The sequence below is a fragment of the Venturia canescens genome, chromosome 7 (assembly GCF_019457755.1).
Source record: "Venturia canescens isolate UGA chromosome 7, ASM1945775v1, whole genome shotgun sequence".
Classification (NCBI taxonomy): domain Eukaryota; kingdom Metazoa; phylum Arthropoda; class Insecta; order Hymenoptera; family Ichneumonidae; genus Venturia; species Venturia canescens.
The window spans coordinates 5,771,805-5,794,366 of NC_057427.1; the positions used below are offsets into that span (position 1 = coordinate 5,771,805).

The window sequence follows — 22,562 nt, forward strand, 5'->3', positions numbered from 1 at the left end:
AATCCGGGATCAGTCTATGGACTTTTATGCTGATCATCCAATTTTTCATGATGGTTATTCGAGAAATTCCTTGAAGACTCAAGGGGTATATAGTTCTCCGCACGTCTGTACGGTTTATAGGGTAAGCCTGTAATATTGGTTGCTCTCAGTCGGAACAGAATCTGCAGACTCGGCCGAGTCCCATAGCAAGACTTTCATATGCCAAGTTGACCGACGGAAAGCGCCCTCACAACGGACTCTCAAAAAACCCCTACTTCAGACATCTTCTTATGCCGATCTCTGTTTTATGCATCCAACAAAATTTTTCATAGTGCATTTGAAACTGGACAAAACTGGATTGCCCCCAGAAACGGAGATCCAGAAACAAGGCGCGAGGGATATAAAAGCCCGCGGCTGAGGCTGGAGAAGTCAATCATTTTATCCACCGATACCGCACCGAGAAAGTACTCAATTTGAATTCCCGACGATTCGTATTGTTACGGCATATGCGAAATTGAAATCGAAGCATATTGAATGCTCTATGAATCTCTGGCATTGTTCGCCAAGTTTTGCGACTCGCTTTGCGTCTTCGTATATGAATATATACGACCGTGCAGCTCCTTATTAGTGCATGCTGCTTAGAAAAACATGCATAAAATGGAGATCGAAACGCTGACGCCATCTCTATTCCTGGGACTATTACTTGTGGAGTGAGTTCGTTGGACAGCTTGCGAATCGGTATGGGAGTTTTCCGAGTCGTTCAAATGACCATGCGACCTTATTCGAAGGTCTATATGAAACTTTAGACGACGCGCAGGGACAAAAAATGAAAAAATTCGGGCCACAATAGTTGAGGAATGTTGCATATCGCGTAGTACGTTTGCGTCTGTAGCTCGGCAACAAAAGGATCACGCTCGTTAAGGTCTTCAAGTATCCGTGACACGCGAATACGTTTTTATCAACGGGTTTTTGTCGCTTATGAGAGAAAAACGCGTGAAAACAATTCGTTCAATTGGAACTCGTGCGGGACTGTGGAGCGTAATTATGGCATTTTCGCGGAGTAACGTCGAGAAGCTTCCGCGAGTATTTCGCGATGCGTCATTTGATGCGCTCGCTATTAGCGTGAAAGTTTATTGCTCGGTGCGCACGTACAATAATCGAGCGGGAAAAAACCGCTCGAGTGGCGTGCGAAAAACGTGTTTCATGGAAGAGATCATTTGTTTTTCTCTTCTCAACGAAAAAAAAATTACCCGCGCGCTCGTCGGTTCGTTTCTTCTGTATTTTTTTTGCGCAATTGGGATTTTATGACCGTAATACTTTCTACATCTGCGGCGTGAGAATATTATCTCCCGATCACGAGTATTGTTCTTGATACACATTTACAATGGGCTGTAACGCTCCGTTTGATACTCGAATGAAACTCTATCTTGTTATTCACACGCCAGAATAACGAGAGTGCCAACTCCACAAACGCATCTCATTATTCTCACGAATATTGTTTTTCATTTTTTTCGAGTCGAGTAAATATCGAGGACAATGAAACTTCTCATTTTCGTAGCGAACGAAGTACACAATGAGACAAAACAGTCCTTAAATTACAGCAATTAATTTTCTTTTGTGTCTTGAATACTCGACAATTTCATTTTGACCTATAAACTCTCGTGGATCTAGCCCAGGTGCCATTCCGTATGGGGCATGACGCTGGGACTGGCGAATGAAAAAATTGCCAGCTTCTGCATCGTTCGATTGTACTCGCGCGTGCTGTAGGGAACTCCGATGATCCAGTTACCGGCGTGTCAGAGCGCAGCTTTATTTATGCGAACCGAATGGAGAGCAAACCAGAAGGAGAAGAAAACTGCGTGTGGTCGATCGATTTACAGGATATATTCAGCATAGAAAAATATTTATATCCTTCCTCCTCGTCGATTGCTGAGCGAAGAAGGCTCATTGCTGTGGTAGGTAGTCTCATTTTGATGTGCATATGTATATCTCCCTCGTGTTATTCGTACGAGTGCAAATATGTGTACCGATAAATACGAGTGTTTGTGTCGTTACGCCGGTGAGCCCGGAGGAATAGAACAGGATTTCTCTCGTTGCAAATGCTCTGCCGAGAAAGATCGATGCACCAACAGATTCGATCGAATATATGTTAAGCCAGAAGCTTCCTGCAACGATCTACATGTATGCTAAATAGATGGAGCTTGTAGAGTAGAAACGATTGTTGGCATCTCGCGGCTCTATACGCGACCAGAACTGTACCCTTTTTCCTCCTTTAAGAGTATGGATCAGTCGACTAACCTCACTTGGAATTTTCGAAATTGAAATTCTCTGACACAGTTTGACCGATTAAAAAAAGGCTCTGTCAGCCTGCGCAGAAAGATGGCAAAAATCGACTGACAGAGCCTTTTTTTAATCGGTTAAACTGTGTCAAAGAATTTCGATTTCGAAATTTGCAGCTATCTCTCTCGCACTCACGGTTGCGATATACCGACTGATCCATCCTCTTAAGCCGGCAACTATGACGGTCAATTTATCATCCAACGTAAACCCATACATCGATAATATATCTATGCGCGTGTGTGTGTGTATTATTTGTACGTTTCGGCCTTTACTAAACTCGTATCGTTGACAATGGGCCAATTATATCAGTAGATGAAGTATACGCCATTTTCGTCCTCCAATTATCGAGAGTATCGCGAAGGTATCTGGTTATATTTACCGCGATAATTAATCCAGTAATTTCGCAGCATTTGGCTCGGCAGTCGTTGTATTTTATACTGTCGTACCTCAGCTTCGGATACGGATACGAAAACTCTTGTATCTTTCAATTATTACGAAATCAGCTGTGTGTATAGTATAAATAAATATGAGCGAGTATGAGTGTGTATTGTGCATCGTTTGTATAGGCTCGGTGGCTGGCAAGAATACCAACGTTTCGTTGACGTCTCAATGCGCGGGGTCTCCTCCGGACCAGCAGCACTGAGCGGACCACCCAGCCGCTGTACGCGTGCTACATGCGCAAAACCTGAATTCCTCGATGGGGAATAAAAAAAATTGAGTGGGTAAAGATACGAAAGGAAAAAGGAAAGATTTGTCTCTGAAGGAGTTTCGGAACGATTGGAAGGGTTGATTGGGATTGATTATCATTTGCAGCGTTTCATCCACGACGCGGTACTTTTTTTAATGAGCAAACTGAGCTCCTCTGCGCGGTGTTCCGTGACCTAAAATTCAGCGTGATTATTACAGTGAAAAGTGAGTTGTTTGGAAAAAACCGGAGGATTTTTCAACTTTTTGTTCAACGTCAAGGAACGAACGAATAAAAAATACCGTTGCAGGAATCTCGGCGAGATAAGAAGCGGGATTTAAAAAGAAGGATCGAGACTAGTAGAGCGCAATTTGTTGAGCTTTATTTTCGTCCCTCCGAGGGGTACTTTCCGGGCTAAGTCTACTTGCTCGTATATAAATTATAAATCGCTCACGTTCCCGCGAGCAGGCTCCGAAAGGCAAATGGATACACGCGTCTGCTCGTGTGTATTGAAGTATTCAGAGCCTTATACATAGGCCCGAGCTGTCGGTTGTAATTCGGTTGGTCGACCGAACGGGATGTAGGTATGACGCACACGCGGGATCCACGGCGTCGATTAGCTCTCGCCAGAAATCCCTCGAGCGCGCATTTAATCCGATAAAATATTTCGGTATCCCATATTAGTAGATATATCGCATAGTGGAGCGAGTCTATTGGTTCTTCCATGCCGAATCCTCGGGATCCCCGATTCTCATCAATCAAATCGCTTTGGCGTTTGGTCTTTGAGTTGTTGAGGGAACAGCTGGGGACGAGCCTCGCTGTAATCTCGTCATGTAAAAACATTGTTGGTGAATTATTTTTCCGACGAATATTCCACGATTATGAAACGTTGCTTTGTTCCTGACGTTAAAACGTGGAGTTTAAACTTAGCGGAGGGACTTGGCTGTCCTGTGACACTCAATGAGCTAAACGTTGCCACGAGTAGTTTGGAATTGCATGCGCGTAAGCAGTTTGTCACCACGCATACAGTCGGGACAAAAGTTCTCTTCAAAACATTCGGGATTCGTATTTTCATCGACACTTTTCTCTCGGCCAGCCAAAAGCAAAGGAAAAAATGTTCAATTTCGTATTTCTCTGCATACTTATGCAAAAGTGGAAGAATTTGTTTTTCAGTTTGGCGAACACGATAAAATAACGGTGCCTCGTCGTATTAGGGGAGATGGAAATATCATCTGAATGGAAGATTCTCAGAGCTACTTCGGATAACTTTGGTATGGAATGTCCCGTACGCGTACACATATCCATCTTGTCTGAGAATTCGAGGCTTACGAGCGCCTGGTCTCGCCATCAGAAAGATGTATTACTTCCATAAACATTAATATCTACAAGCCCTCTTGTTCAAATTTACTGATGAAATGTGAGATTGGTGGGAAGGAAAGGTCGATCGATGAGCCCCGAATCGTTGACTGTAAAAATTAGAGCGCTCTCCGAGCCTACAGTCGAAACCCTGACCGAGTGTTCCCAATCGATGGAGATTAGATTGTTTTATTGAAAATTGAATAGAAAAAGTCTAGTCGAAATGGTAGGCTGCTCGACCGCGGAGTTATTCAATCGCGCAGCGAGTAACAATGGCGATAATAATTTATGAAATTTGTAAGTAATTAAACGTGCAGCGTCCCCGAAGCGGTAAGAAAGCGGCTCCGTTTTCGTATGCTCGTTTTGCGTGAGAACGCTGAAGGGAGAAAGCAGCCTGGTACTAATCTCAAACGACAAGTTGGCAAACGCGTAATATACGGAATGAGAATGAGTGAGGTTGATCAGTGTTTCCCTCAGGGTGAACGAATGAGCCTGGAGTCAAGTGGTCTCTCGTTGCCGCAATTGCATGTGAACTGAACGAAATGGGCCAACGGACGTATCTCATCATCGCCGTAGACGGATCTCGAAAAGCGAATAAACGAAAAGCGACCGCGTAAGAGAACGGCCTCCGCCGCTCTTATACACTTTAACTCGAATAATAAACGTCACGTACGTCTCTTGCCATTTCCGCGTTCCGGAAGAGAGACGGGAATCTCTCGGGATAATTGCTAAAGAGCACAAAGAGTATTCAGCGGGTCTTTTGCCTCATTGTTGCTTTTCGCCCCCGCATATTTCGGATACAAGAGAATCACTCGACGCAAACCATTCGCCCCGAGATCTGGGTCAAAACGAGACAGTTTGATGTACTATCTCAACCAATTTGTGCTGTGAAATGGGAGAGATCGCACTGTCAACGTTCCCAGTAACTGAAAAAAAAAAAACAAACTAGCGAATTTCAATCATTTCAGATTCTCATTAAACTCAAGGTACTCAATTAAAAAATTACGCTGAAGTTTGCAACGTTCGAGTCCAACGAAATCATATTTTAAAAAACCCTCCAATAATTCCAGCGATTCTCCAATTTCGTTTCCTGCCGAATTTGCAATTCGTTGTTTTTCAACCTGCACCAATACTTCGTGGAGTCAAAAATTGGCGAATTTTTTCTTCATTTCGTTGGACTCCAACGTTGCAAACTTCAGCGTCGTATTAAAAAGGGAAGAGACCATTTTCCTTCCAAGTTCAGTAGACTTCTCCTTCGATCTGAACTGAGATCAGCCGAAGTACAGGGCATTATTTATGTTTTGTTTTAGTAACGACTCTTCGAAGAGTTGGCTTTTTCGAAAGAGCTCAAAAGACCCATTAAACGAGTTCGAATTCGGACAATATTATAAATGGAAAATGCCTCTTTCGGTAATTCGAAGCAAAAAATATGTTTATCTCGGTAAGATACTAAGATGAAATATGAGAGGCCATTGGAGATCCTTCATTTTAAGAATTGACGTAACAGAGCGACGATTTTACTCGCAATTTGAAATTCCGGCCTCGCTCATTTGAACAGATACATTTGAGAAAAAAAACACACCCACAAAAAACATAAGCGGCTTAAAAGCTGGCAGAAGTTTCGTACGATCCGCTCGTCTTTCTGATCACACAATTTCCATAAGACGCAATATCGTCGTGGTTGCTCAACTCTTAGGAATGATTTTAGAGTGATGTCACACTGCGGAGCATCTGGTGTAGCGTTAAATGATTTCACAAGCATGAGTGAGAGAAGGAATGATTGCATGGCATGCGCGGCGACGAGAAAAACTGGATGATCTCGAAGGAGACTACTGCTTTGTTCGGAAGCCTGAACCTATTTCATCAGCATCTAAGATTTTTATTCGCTTCGTATTTCATGATTGGTACTACCGAGTTCTGGGAAAATTAGTAATGATTCTCGAGGCCTGAATCCAAGACATAGTCACTGTTTCTTCCTCTCTTTCTCTCTCATGGAACGTCATCACAGTTCGGGATGACTCGACCAGTTGAGATGTACATTTGAGATATGATGCTCTGTGCGACTGAAGCAGCAACGCACGAGCTTTGACTCTCTTTTCGTTTCGTCTTTTCTGATCACATGGAACGTTTCATTTCGACGACTTGGCATGTGCGCTTCGTGATACGGAACGAAATACTCTCCATAGACCACGATATATTTAAGTTTCTGGTGTGGAGCATACGCCGAAAGTGCTGGGGAAAGAGTCTGTCGCAGTTGTTTCTTTGTTCGAAGCCCTTCACCGGGAGTGCGACGAATTTCCTTCCGTCTTCGAGCTTCTCTCGCCGGGGCACTCGTACAATATTTCGTTTTTTTACAACCCGCCTGTCACGAACGTGTTATTCTACTAATTATTTTTTCTCCTTCCGCGCTTCGAGCGTCAATACAAATGATGTTGTTTTTTTCAGGAACGTAGTCACGGATCGTGGTGTGTAATATTGATGAAGGGATCCAATGCCAGAATATGTATGGAGTTTTGCGTCTTTGGAAAAGCAGCAGTATTTCAACGTGACTGGTATGGTAAAAGAAGCGCGTTGAGAAATAATTCTTTGACGCGGAAACCCTTTGATTTGGAAATCTTTCTTTCGTGCCTCTCGCCACGGTTGAGGGCCGTGGAAAAAGTCATGAAAGTTGAGAAAGCAGAAGAAAGGATTCGGAAGCTGTGAGCTCTGCATACTGATCAATTCGGCAAGTGCGCTGCTGCGGTATTCGATCAATGGACGATTTCAGAAACGAACGAAGAATTTGCTCCTTACAAAATCAATTCTTACGAATAACAATTTTCCTCTCAAGAGATAAGTAAAATAAATGAAACGGCGATTAGACCAGACACTAAACGGAGGAACGAGACCCCGTGGATATCCGAACAATCCGGCATCGTTCGAAGCAGCTAAATACGAAAGAGTCGTCGTATAATCAGTATAATACGAGAAGGTTAACGTCTCTCGTCTTCTTATACACCGTGGCGAATAGCGCAAATTGTTCACGGAGAAATTGGTTTGGGATTGTTTGCTATCGCCGCGGATCCGTGGAGCTCGTCTCCCGTTATCCTTGTAAGCAAAGCTTCCCACGTACGGAAAGTGCGGTACGCGCGCGCCAGGCTAATTTCTCTCTGTCCTATGGTCCGCTGCATGGGTTGTGTCTTCTCCTCGGCAAAAGAGGCCTTCCGCAAGATTTACCCGCGACTCGTTCTACGCTGCACCGTTGTAACAAAGTATCCTGTCTTTCTCACCCCTTCCAAAACGCTTCCTAGTTTTTGTCCTACTCGAGTATGTACGAAACGTGAAAATTTTCTGACGTGTGCAGAGGAAACGCTTCAAACTTCGCCGGAAGTACATTCGTGTCGTCTTGGCGAGGGTCGCTCGCTTTCTCGTTCGCTTTTACCAACGTTAACGAGGCAAATGTTACGAAACGTATCATCAGATGGTGGAGCGAAGATTCTTCTTTGGGAAACAAAGTTCACAGTCCTACTAGTTGGAATCTTCGATCTTGCAGGCTAAGGAAGAGTGGGGCAATTCCGGACGCAGGATAATACGGACACCGCGCAATATCTCTTTATACTCCGAAATCCCCACACTCACGCACTTTTGAACTGATGCGATAGCCCTGCCGATGTTTGGTGTACTCACAGGCGTGAAGTGATTTATTTTCTTCGAGGTAAGACCGATCATAAAATTTCGTACATTTTGATCGAATTTTTGCTTATACATTAAACTGATGAAACTACGTGATAAACGGTTTCAATGTTATTGAAAAATTCATTTTATATCCTTATTTAATATGAGAATCATTAAGGCAGTTTAAACTTGGGCTTACCCTAGTGTTTCTTAATTATTGATTTGTGAAATTTCGCAGTTTGGGGTAATTTCGAACGGCTTGTTTGGAGAAATCCTGGACGTTCTGCTCTCACCCCATATCGATTGATTTTTTTTTTCAAATTTCAGTAACGTCGTAAATACATACGAAAAGAGTTATTTTTGTTTTGAAAAATATGAAAATTAGCCATCCAAAGACTGGATCATGTGAATCGAGTGTGAAATGTGGGCTGACAAAGTTGCACAAGTGAAAGTACGAGTCGAGTATATGCGTTGCAATTTCTAAAGCAATCTAGATTCAGCCCAAGGGTCGTCCGGAATTCACCCAAGGTTCGTGGTAAATCCGAATTCAGGGAGTGTTGTTTTTTGCCAAATATCTAGCAATGTTTTCGCCTATTTGTTAAAATTTACATCGGAAATCGTAAACAAGTTATCAAAGAGTAAAATAGATCGAACATTATTTATTTTATTATTTCATCATGTGGTTGGTTATTAATCAATTTCCCTCAGGCTGTCAGAATTACCCCAACTCCTCTTAATTTCTCGATAATTTTAACGCATTATTTAAAAAAAGGGTTTGCTTCCTGACGAAAAAGTGCATCCCCTAACAACGAGTGTGCGGTCGATGAATCGTCGATTAAAACTGGTTCGTATAAGAAATTCTCCTTCTCCTCCTCCAGTACCCGCGCTGCAGAGGAGCCCGTCTTTCTCGTCTCTTTGATTTCAACTGACGTCTCGAATCCATTCAGGAGTCAGGAGGAGAGAAAGATCCATTGACGGGTGTGCGCGTTGCACCGTGATCCTATACGATGCGGTCAGCAAGTATATCTCTCCCTCTTCGAATTCATTGTGAACGAGAGATATAAAAAGCGAAGGAAGGATTGCCCAGAGTGGAAAGATCGAAGAAGGAGCTTCGTGGTTGGGCTTTAATCGAGGCCATGAATCTTTCGCAAACTTATCTTGGCCGTGTCATCGAGCCAACAAAATATCGCGTTCACCGGGATCGACGTTTTTAAGTTCGCCAAGCCTCGCACCGATAAATCGCGCGATGAGGAATAAAAGTTCACGCAGAACTCATGAAATCAGTGACATTCTAAAATTAATTCCTCGCACTCGAAGCCTAAATCGAAGAACAAATCGGCAGGCTTTCATGACAAATGTAAAGATGGAATTGTCGCCTTGCGTCGATCGCCGCTTCTCCGCTACACGCGCGTACGTTACGTACTACATTAATTACGATTGCGTTACAAGATAAATACTTTCTCAGCCAGTGACATAACTTTCCCCGATGCAGGACACACTCCGATGGTTCAACTTTTTATGACTTTTTCTTCACCAATGAAATGAACTTAAGTATATAATTTGTCGGACAAAGTACTCGGGCGAGGCACTCCCGTGTAATTAGTTATATGCAAATTACCTTACGTACCGTCTGTTTTAAGCGACGAAGAAATATAAAAAGTAACGTATATATAAGGAGAAGAAAAAAGCATCACTTTCGATATCGCGGGCGAGAATGCAGCAAGCGCGAAAGGATTGCCTATAGTCGAAGAGGTTGCTGACACCGCGCCTCGTCGTGGTTGGCACTCGAGCGTTGCACATGTTCCCTTCGAATGTACGTGCTCGGTTTCCTCAAACGTCGTCACATCCTGTCCGTTGCTCTCCGTTGCTGTGTCGCGCGGTTCGGCGACACGAGCAGTGGCGTTCGAGCCACGCCTGGCATTACGCAAAAGTGCTTTGTGCGCTTAACAATATATTATAAACCGCGAGAGATACGCGCCGTCGACGCAGTAAAACTGCGTCGCCCGATCTGCCATTTTCAGAACGCGATTTTAGCCACTCGCATCCACCAAATACCGACGAGATGAATAACTTGTGCAAGTCAGCGATGAAGCGTGGCGGAGGATCGGGGAGACTCGGCTCGAGCAGCTCTTTGCCCGGAGAAAAAACTCGTCCCTTTACCACTGGTTGGTTCGAGTCGAGACGCGAGCGAAGAGACCACCTCTCTCGGGGCAGCTCAACCGCCTGGGGAAGAAACAAAGAGAGATACGCGAGGTGCGCCAATCCCGGGGGAATTTTCTCCTGGAAAAGGAGCGATGCGCGCATTAGTTTGCGCGAGCGCCGAACGAGAGCGTCTTTGCTTTTCCCTTCAAACTCGCCCTCGCGAGCTCGCAATGATTTTTCAACCGTTGGAACTTTCCACCGCCCAGGATACCGCGGGTCGTTTATATATGCGCGAGAATTAAGCGCGAGAACTCACTGAGAAGAGTGTCTGAATCGTGTCCCTCCACTCGAAGGAAACAGCTTTGACGACAAGTCGAGCTCTTAGCCACAGAAGTAAATTTCTCCGTCAAAGTGGTGCATGCACGCTCGCCGGAAGAAAAGATAATCCGGTGGGGGTTATGCGAGCGGCATGAGGCACCGGGTGTACGTGTGCACCATTGATGAAACGCGGAGGTACCTACCGAGGCACATTCACCAGGAGGCGAAGTTCATGCGACGAGTATCGCTATATCTAATTCTATTGTGATCACATGCACCACACGAAAACATCGACTGTCCACGTTTACGCACACAACGGCATACAATTTGTGTGTGCGCGCGCGCGCGTGTGTGTGTGTGTGTGTATACGCGTATGACGTAGATGGTGTGGAGGGTCGTGCTGGGCATATGTATCGTGGCCTGGGTCTCCGCGTGTATATCTGCATAATAAAACAGGCCCGTGTGACGGGCCCGCTATGTATGCTGGTAATTCAACAGTCGTATGGAGACTACATATGCATCAGGAGAGTAGATCGACGACGATGCAACGGAAGCATCCGCAGTATATATTTGTGCGGCGTGCCAGGAAGCTATGGGAAAAGAAAAAGCGTGGAAACCCTTTGAGAAACCGGAAGCTCCGAGATCTGATGCACGAATGGTAAGTTCGTAAGAAATCTCGCCCTCAAGCTCACCCTCGACGGTTTCATCTACCGGATGCGAGGCAGGTGAGAAAAAACTCGCGAGTTTTTCGAGTCTGTAAGAATCGGTTTTCCATGGAACAAACGGAGGTTGCTCGATGGAAGAAGCTGCATGCTGCTGACGCAGGACAAAAAGCGAACGGTTTGCTTCGCCGAGACCAAAGTAATTTTCGTGTCATCAGCAAAACAATTGATCCTCGTAATTTTATCCGCATTGTAACCACATTATTATACTAACAAATGATCTGTGCGAGGAATCGCGATCGTCGACGCGATTTATCACGAGGTCTGATTGAAACGAGGAGACGAAGAGAATGGCCGGATGTCGAAGAACTTGCCGTCCGGTTTTTTCCCCGCGAATCGTTGCATCGCGAGTGCCGCGCGCTAATACACGGCCGCCTGGCAGCTTTGCTTCCACGAAGCCGAAGAATCTCTCAACGATTTTCTGTCTTCGTACACCACGTTTGCGGCTGTTTTGTCTTCCGACAAAATATGTTGCCGCGCGCGATTGATTATCTTGGGACTCGAGCACGTTTTTCATACGCGCTCTTACGAGCCAAGAGGAAGAGGGGAAATTCGCAACGAGTTCGAATATCCAATGAGACGAACGGACCTCACCGTTGACCGCGGTGAATACAATCGACGTTAACGAAAACGCGTTCCTCCCCGCGGAGACACGAGTTCCTACAATGAGTCAAGGACGAAGCGCTCGTCCTCGTCGCGGATACCGCCTAGAACCTTTCCAACGTATAATCCCATTTATTCAAACACGAACAATAACGCGTGTGTGTATCCTGCTCGGCGTCCAACCGCCAACAGTGCCAATGCACTTTGTTATAATAATATAGACGAATTTACGTGGGCATAAGCGAAGCGTGACGCGCCGGGAGAGGAGACTGCGAGAGAACGCATCAGAAATCCATTAGGTCCTTTCACCGTGTCAGTCTATATATGTTTATGAACGTATACATAAACATCGTTGAGACACTCACCACCCACACTTTGTACACAAACTGGACTATGGACGAGAGTGCGCGTACGTGAATATCGTACTTCATCAATATACACGACGCGCACGTGTATACACGCGGTTTATATTGTGCACGCGAGTGTATATACTAAGGATGAGCATTGTCGTGGCATATCCACGTACAATATACGAGAGTTCGAGAAACGAAACAGCAAAAGAGATGCACGCAGAGACACGGGATGCGTAGATTTGCATAAGACACGAACTGTCCCATTGTGAGAGAGATTCTTCATCCTCCCTTTGTCTCGCTTTCTCTGCCCGGACTCGAAAGTATCGAAGACACATAATACCGCACCGCGGGGCCTCTGGGGAGGGGAGAACTGTCAGTTTTCAAAGGATCGCGCGCTTCTCGACTTAGTGCGGAACTTGGATATGCGCTGAACGAAGGATGTAAGCGTCTATTATTTATCGCTTTCTAACGAGTTATTACTTCATGAGGCCTCGAGGGACGCTGACACGAGCGACGGAGCAAAGGACGCGTTATTCCATTTGTACATTTTCGCAGATTTCAATCGGTCGAACAACACGCTTTTAACAGGCTCATTGCTCCTTTGCTTACGCGTTTATTTAACTCGGAAAATGAAAATGGGCGTTGCGTTGCTCCGATCGAAGGATCGACGACGAGGACGTGATTACAAAGTTTGCTTCCGGTATTACATTTTATGAAGGTGTTACGCAGCCATAGAAAAGTGGGGGAAAGAGGCCGAGATACGGATCGACGAATGCTACTGCTTTTGTGCCGTTGGTTGCTCAATCACCTCGAGATATCGATTCGATACGGTTATAACGACGCTATTGGACCACCGTTCAATACGCGTACACATGTACCATGTTTCATCGTACGTGTATACCAACCGATAATAATACAAAGAGTACGCGAATGCGTAAATACAGGCGGTAGCCAGAGTCGAGCACTCGTTAAAAGCAAAGAGGCATGTTGCTGCTGGACCAGCTCTGCACCGCCCATGTGTGTTTGCAAGGCGAATGGGAGCTGCGCCGCGCAATTCACGTATCGTTTACACGTCCGAGCGACTATCCCGCGATCCTGTTCTCTCGCGAACAAGCGTTCGCGGCTTTTACAATTCTCACTTCTATAAATTATCCATCAATAATTGACAGGGACGAATGATTAATGGTGTCACCGTGTACGGCGATCAGGAGGAAGAAAAGGAAAAGAAATGATGAGAATAATCGAAGAGAAAATGCTGGCCCAGTTAGACCGATAAAATTTCGCACTTGTTACGTTTTCTGATTAGAGAACACTTCGCGAACCCGATGGCTTTGCGATAAATCACGCACTCGTATATCTAGAAAAAATATATTGAATAATTAATTGCATACCGGGAAGATGAAGGGACGATGATTTATCGCCTAATCCTAGCCAAGATATAGAATTTATATGAAAAAAGCCCGGCTATCGAGGACACGTATTCGCGTAGGTATATGCCGCACAATCCCGCGTATTATGCATCAAGTCTGAGGTAAAGGAAAAAATGGATTAGAGTAAAAAAAAAAAAATAAAAGAAAAGCGGCATGAAAACAAAATACGAACAGATTGGAGAGGTGAGATGGGAAGAAACGAGCTGAAATAAATCGTCCTGCCTTCTCATTAGATACGGCTGAGAGAGCTCGATAAGGATAAATCACTTTTAGCTCTCGAGACACATCCACCATCGTCGCCTTCGGACTGTTCTTCACCTTTTTTTATCCACTCACACCGCCAAAAGATATCCCTTAATCGATGCCTCGTGAAAAATAAAATGATAACGACTGCGAGCCCTGCTAAATACTTGAAATATGTGTTAAAATGAAGATGATAAAAGTGCTTTTTATAAATTTATTGCTCGAAGCTTCCTGGCCAATCATAAAATCTCCACCTTGTTGAGATTCGCGTCGAAAGAGCTCGAAAAAAACTGGAACGAAATTTCCAGATCCGACTAACTTCATACTGGCAATATTCCTCCAAAGTTAACGCAGTCTTCACTCCGCAGAGCGTCGATTCAGCCTAAAAATTAAAAGCCATCGACACACAGTAAAAAAACATTTTTACTAAATCTATTTTGCGATATTGCACGAATTCCGAAAGAGCCTCGAACTCAACCGGCGAGTGCGATGTATAAAGCGGATACACCGTGCCATGTAACGAGGGTTGATCCACACCTCGACCACAATTACGAGGATTGTACGCACCCGGAGGTATATATGTGCACGGGGACATGCATTAAACGTGCGGGTGACTTTATTTCTGGTAAATTAAACGATCGTATGCGGTCGCGCTTATCCGCGGCAGAGTGAACATTTCACCGCCGCCGCCGCCACCGCCACCGTTGCGAGGAGGTATTAAAAGCCCGCAATCTCGGCTTTCCCGAGCCTCGCGCAGTATATGCGCGTGTATGAGTGCGCTCGCGAGTTAAAAGAGAGTCGGGAGACCTTTTAAGGAAGCTTGTGCGAGCACCGTTGGTACGCCCGGTATCCTCTCGGTACTCGTTCACAATATATACATTAGTACAAACATATATGTGTACACAAAAGTAAAGGTATATGTGTAAATGTATATAAGTAAAGAGCCACAACTCGTGTTACCATTATCCACCGGTCGAGTAGCCTCGAACTTGATTTCATCGTCGCGGGAGCAAATTTTCTCTCTCTCTCTCTCTCTCTCTTCGATGTCGCCAGCACAGGGTCGCACACTTGAAGAGTATTTCCTGGCAAAAGACATTCGCACCAACGTCTCCTGATTCGAGACGTACCTCCCTCCAGGGATCGTCCACTAAATCACTATTAATATTTTTATATTATCGCTCCGTTTGTGCATATACGATCGCAATCAGTACGAGTGAAATGCATCGTCTGTATGAATGCGCCGACGCTGCGAGCGTCGATAAATCGTGAAGCTTTGAGAGTCCAACGTTCCACGTGCGTATACATAGCCAAGTACTTACTATGTATACGAGTATAGGTATAAATGTAATCACAGATTATGTATATAGTATATAATGCGAGGGTTATTATTAAATTGGTGCGTATGGAGTGCGGAGGAGAAAAAAAATGAAATGTGAAATTTCACATGGATGCGTGGATAAGGAATAAATTTGACTGTACATTTATTGGATCGTATTAGCGTCCTTCGAGCGTGAGTCAGCATCGCATAATTCTTATTGAGTGGGACTGCGAAGAGCTTTGCCCGTAACGCTCCAGAAACGGTAGTTGAAAAGCTTTGATACGAAGCAAATACGAGGAGTTTAAGATCACTCGTGTTTTGCTGGTAACAAGACGCGCTGAACGTTTCGATCGTTCAATCAGTGGCTCATTTGTGCTGATCAAAGAAGATAAAATTCAATACTCCCACATATTTGGAGAGGTTCTTTTTTCCATCCGCATTTGTACCGAAAGGTCAGCTGACCTGGAAAGAGCTCGTGTAACATTGAACGCGCTGCGGTGAATTCTCGGCGCGTGATTCATGCGCATGCTCGTATACACTTGATGCATTTGAGCCTATTCTTTATCACACGTAACTTAAGCTTCGTTAACGAATTGGAATAGCGTCAAATTAATCATACTAAATTCCAGCGCGGCGCCCGCACCCATCGAGCTTTCCTTTTATCAGGTCGCGCGCGCTCGCGCTCTTTTGTAGGCCCCGCGACGACGCAACGTGTGTTATAGAGAAACGCGTGGTTCCGAGCGACCGAGGAGAATTCAAGCTGGGAAAAATATCACTCCGAGACTATTGTAGCCCCGTTGGCGATCTTCGAAAGCGCATGATACATGCGCGAGCATCCCGCAATGAATGGGATGAAGGAGCCTCTGCTTCCCTGTTCAATTATTTTCAATTATGAGAACACGCATCGGGTTTTATTACACCCGATTATTAAGCAACATGAGAAAAAACGTTTTTGTATCTGGTCGCGCGTGGCGAGCGAACGTTTTGAAATACGGCTCGAGAGACGCGTTCAAAGCTCACGGCCCGAGGGAAATTCGTGTCTCACTATATTTGCGAACAACGTTACGTAACTTCGCGGCAAACACGGATGGAAGAATCGACTCAACGAGGAATGTATCGAACCGCGAATGTCGAGAAAAGGACGAAAAGCTCGCAGAAAATTCTCGTCCGTCGAGCAACCGTTCACCGGGTCAGATCCCATCGAGTGCCCGCGAAGGAAGTAAAAAAAGGCAATTTGTAGAAAAAGGGAGAGAAAGGAAAATCTTTGGCTCTCGCGCATTGGCGTTCGTCATTTAACGTAGGAGACGTGTGCGCACAGATGAATATTCGCCCACGTCATCAGCGTCGTCATATCATCGTCTTCAAAGGCAAAACTCTCCGGTTTGTCGGCCAAACGAAAGTCCTCTAACACACACGAACGAAGGCACATACGCGCGGAAAAGTAACTTGAGACGCGTTAGGTGTGTGCGGATGCGTGCTGGTAGAAGAGCGAGGAAGCGGCGTCGAGGCTAGAGCGAGAGCGCGAGTCGAGAATCTTGAGTGCCACGCACCCGAGAGAGATTCCCCATGGATTTTATTCTGCCTACGTGCACTTTGCGTTTGGCGAGCTCGCGTGGGCTTTAAATTGCGGTAAATTGCCACGAAAATCAGGAAATCGCACCGCGTATTTTCATCTCCTTCTGTCCGCTCGTTTTTTTTTATTTTCTTCGTATATGATGCGCGCGTGTACGACGAGTGCGTCAAGCGCCCTGTGCGCAGTCCAGAAACATCGCGGCTGCAGCCATATTCGGCAACCCCTATCTCGTCATCTCTCCCGAATAATCATTGCTAACGTCAAACTTCTGGAGCATTTGGATTTTTTCGTCGCGGCCCTTTAAAAAAATGTCGAGACATTTATTCTTCTGGGCCGCGTCACCGGCGAGGATTTAAAAAAGGGGGATTGCACAACGAGACGTTTTTAATGCGCCGTAAATACGGAGCTTGTAAAGAACGTCGATCTTTGATGGCGTCCGAAAACAGTTTCGTTATCCACTACGGTTTACGAACAATTGGCCCTTTTGTGTATTCCCGACGAGGCGTCTCTCGCGGAACGCGAGGAGCGTGACTCACTCCGCGCACAAGAACGGGAGAGGGCGGAGAGGGACTTGAGGTCTTCGAAAATTATTACGCGCCGGAGTCAATCGCAATAAATGTGCGTGCACGTGCCAACGACGCACCGCACGCACTTGCTGTATCGTTGATCGTCAGGTTACATTATTATGCGGACATATTATGTGCGTATACGAATACATACAGGACGATTCAGAACTGACGGAACATTAGATGTCTCGGAAAAAAGGAAAAAGAATAAACACAAGAGCGCATAGTCTCGATCGATTTGTCAAGGGCCGGGGAGAACGCGATCAGGCATCGAGAGAAGTACCGATTTGAAATTGATCGGTAAGCCGTGAACGGGACAGGTTGTTGTGGACCCTCGCTCGCGTTGAAAGCTGTCTCTCACTCGAGCGTATAGAGCATGACGCGTGCTCGATCAATCGGTGTGTATCACGCTTGAGATGTTTCGAGCGCTCGAGTGCGCCATTGTTCGATTCATTCTGCTCCAGCCGGGATGCGGGATCAAAGCGCAGGCGTGGGGAGCCAGATATTTTAATACAGATGTGCGTGCGTCGACGCATAGGCGAATGAAAATTAATTACGGTGTCGCTCAATCACTGTTGAATCAATATATTTAATAGATTTGGTGAAGCGACTCATTGTATTTGGTACAAAGGATATGCTCTCGCGGTAATCGTTTCGAAACTCCGCTCGAACAAGGAACATTAAAAATTCGATGTTTCTCAACAATAGATTTCTCTCACGAGCTCCAAAGGCAAATGATTTTTAGAAAAAAATAAATGTCAAAAGAGAAAAAATCTCGACGACGGGAGGCACTTAAAAACGTGCACATTGTTGAGGCCGAAGGAGAAACGATCGCCTACGTCTTGAGGGGATGCGAGATCGAGCGCGCGGAGTCGCTCCGTACACACAGCTGCGCACCACGTCGTGACTAACTATTCCCGACGTAGCAATTAATTCCACGGATAATTGGCTAATCGCTCGTTCTCTCTGTCCTCGCAGCCAGAGCGTTGGATCAACTGGCCGCGTGTGTGCACCAGCCACTTTTTCATGCTACACTTTAAGCTCGTTGAATAATCTACTCGAGCGAGAGAGAGAGAGACTCTGGCTTTATTTGCGCAGTGGTAAACAACTGTCAAGCACTCTTCCTCGTCGCTAGAAACCATCTTTTTCGATCAAACATTTATTACAACTTTAAAATCCCGATGAGATGGGCTTTCAGAGTTATTTCGGTGTGAGAACCCCTTCAAAGGCGGTATCACATTCGGTTTTCTCTCTGTCTTGCATTGCCCGTGATTCTCTCACCTGCTTCGAGTTGTTTTAGCGAAAAAAAATCATTTTTAGCTGCTTCCTTGTAACGCGTCGAGACACCAGACCTCAGTGAAAGATCGACGTACACGAATTTGGAAAAAAATTACAATCCACGAACTCAACTGCCTCATTTCATGTCGACTCATTATCTTTCCGATGAATGTGTACAATGGAAGAGAACGGCATGCAAGGGAGGCTTACGATTTTATGATATTTCAACCAAATATCCATCACTTTTTCTTCCCCATGTCGATGCTTCGCTCGTTCCAGTCCAACTGTCAGTCAGACCATCGATGAAGTATTTTGCACGAATGATTGGAGTACAATTTGCATCGAATCATTGATTGTATGTTATTCGAATGAGGAAGATGGGAACGAGTGGAAGCATCGCGCGAAATGGAGCAATTGAGTTGATTTTTCCGGACTTTCGTATCAATCGTATATAAATAAAGTAAAAAGTAGTTCGTACTAATGAAAAACAAAGCAAAAGCCTCTTTTGCACTGGCCTAACGCATCGCTATACACACTTGCGACGTAGTATAATATACGATTAAGTTTATGCATAGACGTACATCAGTACGAGTAGCGAGTTTATAGTTATGTAGACATAGATGTGTATGCAAGAGTGAGCGAAGTAAATATACATTCCGCGGTGGAACGGAATAATTATAGGATATTGTGGGTTCGTTAGGCCTGCATTATGCGTCTATCAATGCTTCTGCCGACAGCGCGAATACGTACTCACTCCGCGACGTTGCAGCATCTCTTTTTGCCTGCTTCTCCTTCTCTTCAGCCTTACGAGAAACCTCAACGGAAATCCTCCCGTCTTCTTTACTGCGTTTACAACTCTACCGTGTATAAACCTCTTTACCGAAAATAAGAACACGAAAGTGACGATTTCCAAAGCAAGATGGTGGAAAAGTTGCTCGTTCTTCCTATCAAATGGAGTCGCTTTAATTTCCCTTCAATCGCTTCCTCGAATCACTTTACACTCGCGTTGCATCCATCGATTTTTTCTTCGACGACAGTCCCGTTGAGGTTTTCCCAAAATAGTGTAAACTCAACGCGGCCTCGTGTGTATTCTTGTATTTACGATACGCGATATTACATAAACTGAGAGTGTACGGACGGTGGCGTTTGCGCGCACGCGATCTCATCCCGAGAGTAATCAACAATGTTTTATGCTAAACGATCCGAGCACACACAACGGACGTGCGAGACTCGGGATCGCAAGGAATTCACTCTTTTTGTCTCTTTCGTACTTTGCCTCGATGCGCGGACGACCGACAAAGTGCGGAAGATTCATCGAGATATGTGGAGAAAAGAAACTCGGAGAGGCAACGCAGTACGGCGCTGCATATAGGGAATGACTTTCTGCATGCGGAAAATGCACGTCGAATAGAATTTACAATGTTCGTGCAATATCAAGGTTTTTTGGTTGCAGCGCGTAGAACGCGGTTAAGAAAATGATGAAAACAAGTCGTGGAAAAGTAAAGAATCCGATAACGTTAAGGCTGCTGCGGGGTCTCACGAGTTTTTTTGAGGTGGAAATTTTCGATGTGTTTCACGGGTTCGGTTGATACTTGCGGCTTGAAAACCGTTGGAGCGACATTCGTTCCTTTTTTCACTCCGTTTTACAAGCCAGCAGGTGACGGGTGAGTCACGCGAAGTCAAGCATTGAAATATGTGCATTAATATATTGCGCCATTGAGGTTAGCTCGAGCGAACGCAGATACACGAAAACGTGCAAATTGTTGCATACCTTAAGGATAACGAATATTCTAATCAACGTCAAGCGAGCCTTCGTTATGACGTAACCGAAAAAGAAAATGGAGATAAAATGATCGCCGGCTTGGAGGACACCGATAGCAAAAACGAGGACGATCTGCGAGGATCAATGCGATGAAAAACGAGCCTTACACTCCCGCAAAATTGACGAGTCAACGCGCCTTCGTACTATTCAGTCCGTATCGAGTATGCGGACCTTTGACGATTTCTTATTCTCGCCTTAACCAACGGTTTATCACGAGCATGTACGTACTTTTTCCTGCAGCGATCCTATCGCGTTTACACTGCGTGTATGCAAAATAATATATCAGCGATTGCATTACTTTACGTACGCGTATCCTAAGTATTTAAATTAGAAAAAATTAACTCGAAGGTTGAATTAGAAAGCATTGTTATTTTGGAACTTTTGTTCACCGGTAGTTTATCGAAGATGGGCGGAAAAATCAAACATTTTTTTATTAGATATTCTTCAGGTACAATGTCTGAAGAATATTCTCACCAAATTTCATATAGACATCGTTGAAAACTCGAATCTTTAAACGCGGTTATCTCAGAAACGTCTTTTTTGAAAAATACATTTGCGGTCGACACGGTTACTAAAAAACTATTAACCCGATTCATACCAAATTTGTACCACTTGTTTATTATAATAATAGCTGGGGCCTGGACAAAGGATTTCGTATGTCGTTGGAAAAAAAAATTGTAACAAAAAAAATGAAAATTTAGCACCTTGAAAATGAGTTTTTTGTTAAAACTGTCGTCATTTTTTTCAAATCAAAATATTTACAAATCCTTCGTCCAGGCTCAAGCAATTATTATAATAAATAAGTGATCTAAATTTCGTATGGATCGGATTAATAGTTTTTTAGTTATGTCCACTGCAACCGATACTCATAAAAAGGTGCTACTGAAATGCAGCTGGAGTTGCGCCATTTTGAGAAATTTTTTCACGAAAAAAATTGTACAAGTACATGAACATGTTCGCTGACGAATATCGTTCACAGTATTTCAATAAACATTTATTTTCTTGTCGAAAAGAAAATCAAGAAAATCACGTTTTTGCGCCTGCTCAAAGTGAAAGGCCTTAAGTTTGCACCGTGAAAACAAATGTCGTCCTCCGTATTTTTAATGACAAAATCGTTCAGTTCATTGAACAAAAGAAAAGCTGAATCCACCATATTTTAGTCCGACCGAACGAAATTTTGTTGGATATAAAAACAAAACATTCTCACCATGAAATAAAACTACTCCATTTTTCTATGATCCGTTTCGCATCCTCCTTTTCCCAGACGATTCTATCAGAGAAACATATTTGTTTGGTAATCCATTGAATATTAAACGCTCAACAAAATCGTTGAAAGACCGGAGATTTTCACCTGAGATGAATAAAATGGAATGCCTGCAATTACTTTACGGATACGTACTCGCACGTGTAGGTAAATGCACGCGCTCATGTAATTCAATGAGTGCGAGCCACGCGAGTCTTTCTCAATAAGTCAGATTTAATGATCTCGCACATAATAACCGCGAACGTTAGATACGTCTCGCGCTCTCTCTCTCTTTCCTAGTCTTTCTCTCGGTTCTCTTTCAATGGATCTGTCGATACAGAGAGTGTTAAGAGCCGCGTGCAACCGAGCATTCCGCATTATTATATCCCCTGAATTTTATAATTGGCGTATATAGAAAATATAATGAGGGCTTTCTGGAGTTACACACCGTGTACTTGACAGTCGCAAATACCCGTTATTAACTTTATATATTGAGCACACACAATGTACAGCACACACAATTGGCAAGTGATTTTATGGAAGCTCCTGTCGAGCGGGGTGCTCGGGTATTTTATCGTCAAAATGGTGCCATGAAGTTCCCAAGTGTAAATACGACGAAGGCAGTTTAGCTAAATATTTTACGATCTCTGCTCGTTGAAGGCAGAAAGTGATGAAAAGTGCGAAAACGGTGGATTCTTTAATGGATTTTTATTTCTTTTTTTTTTTTCATTCATTCCTCTTATAAAACTTTCACGCATATTTTCGGGAGTAAAAAATTGGACTGATCCATTATTTTTATATGCTCGTGTTAGAAGCGTGTCCATTTTTTTAGCATACACGCATAAACAAAGTGAAATCATGAATGACTGAGATTTACGATCGTGTGCTTATATCTCGCGAGTTTGGCCCGTTTTCTATTGCTTTCCGCGAGCTTGTC

At 44.4% G+C, this 22,562-nt stretch overlaps 1 protein-coding gene across 1 annotated transcript in view; it reads right to left on the reverse strand.

The window, feature by feature from the left end:
• The window catches only part of nAChRbeta1 (nicotinic acetylcholine receptor beta1), a 36,967-nt gene extending 17,132 nt beyond the window's left edge, over positions 1-19,835 (reverse strand). Inside the window, exon 1 of the mRNA XM_043425068.1 lies at positions 19,311-19,835. The gene's annotated coding sequence lies outside the window, so the exon portion shown is untranslated. The remainder of the gene's footprint in view (positions 1-19,310) is intronic.
• Between the last annotated feature and the right edge of the window lie 2,727 nt (positions 19,836-22,562).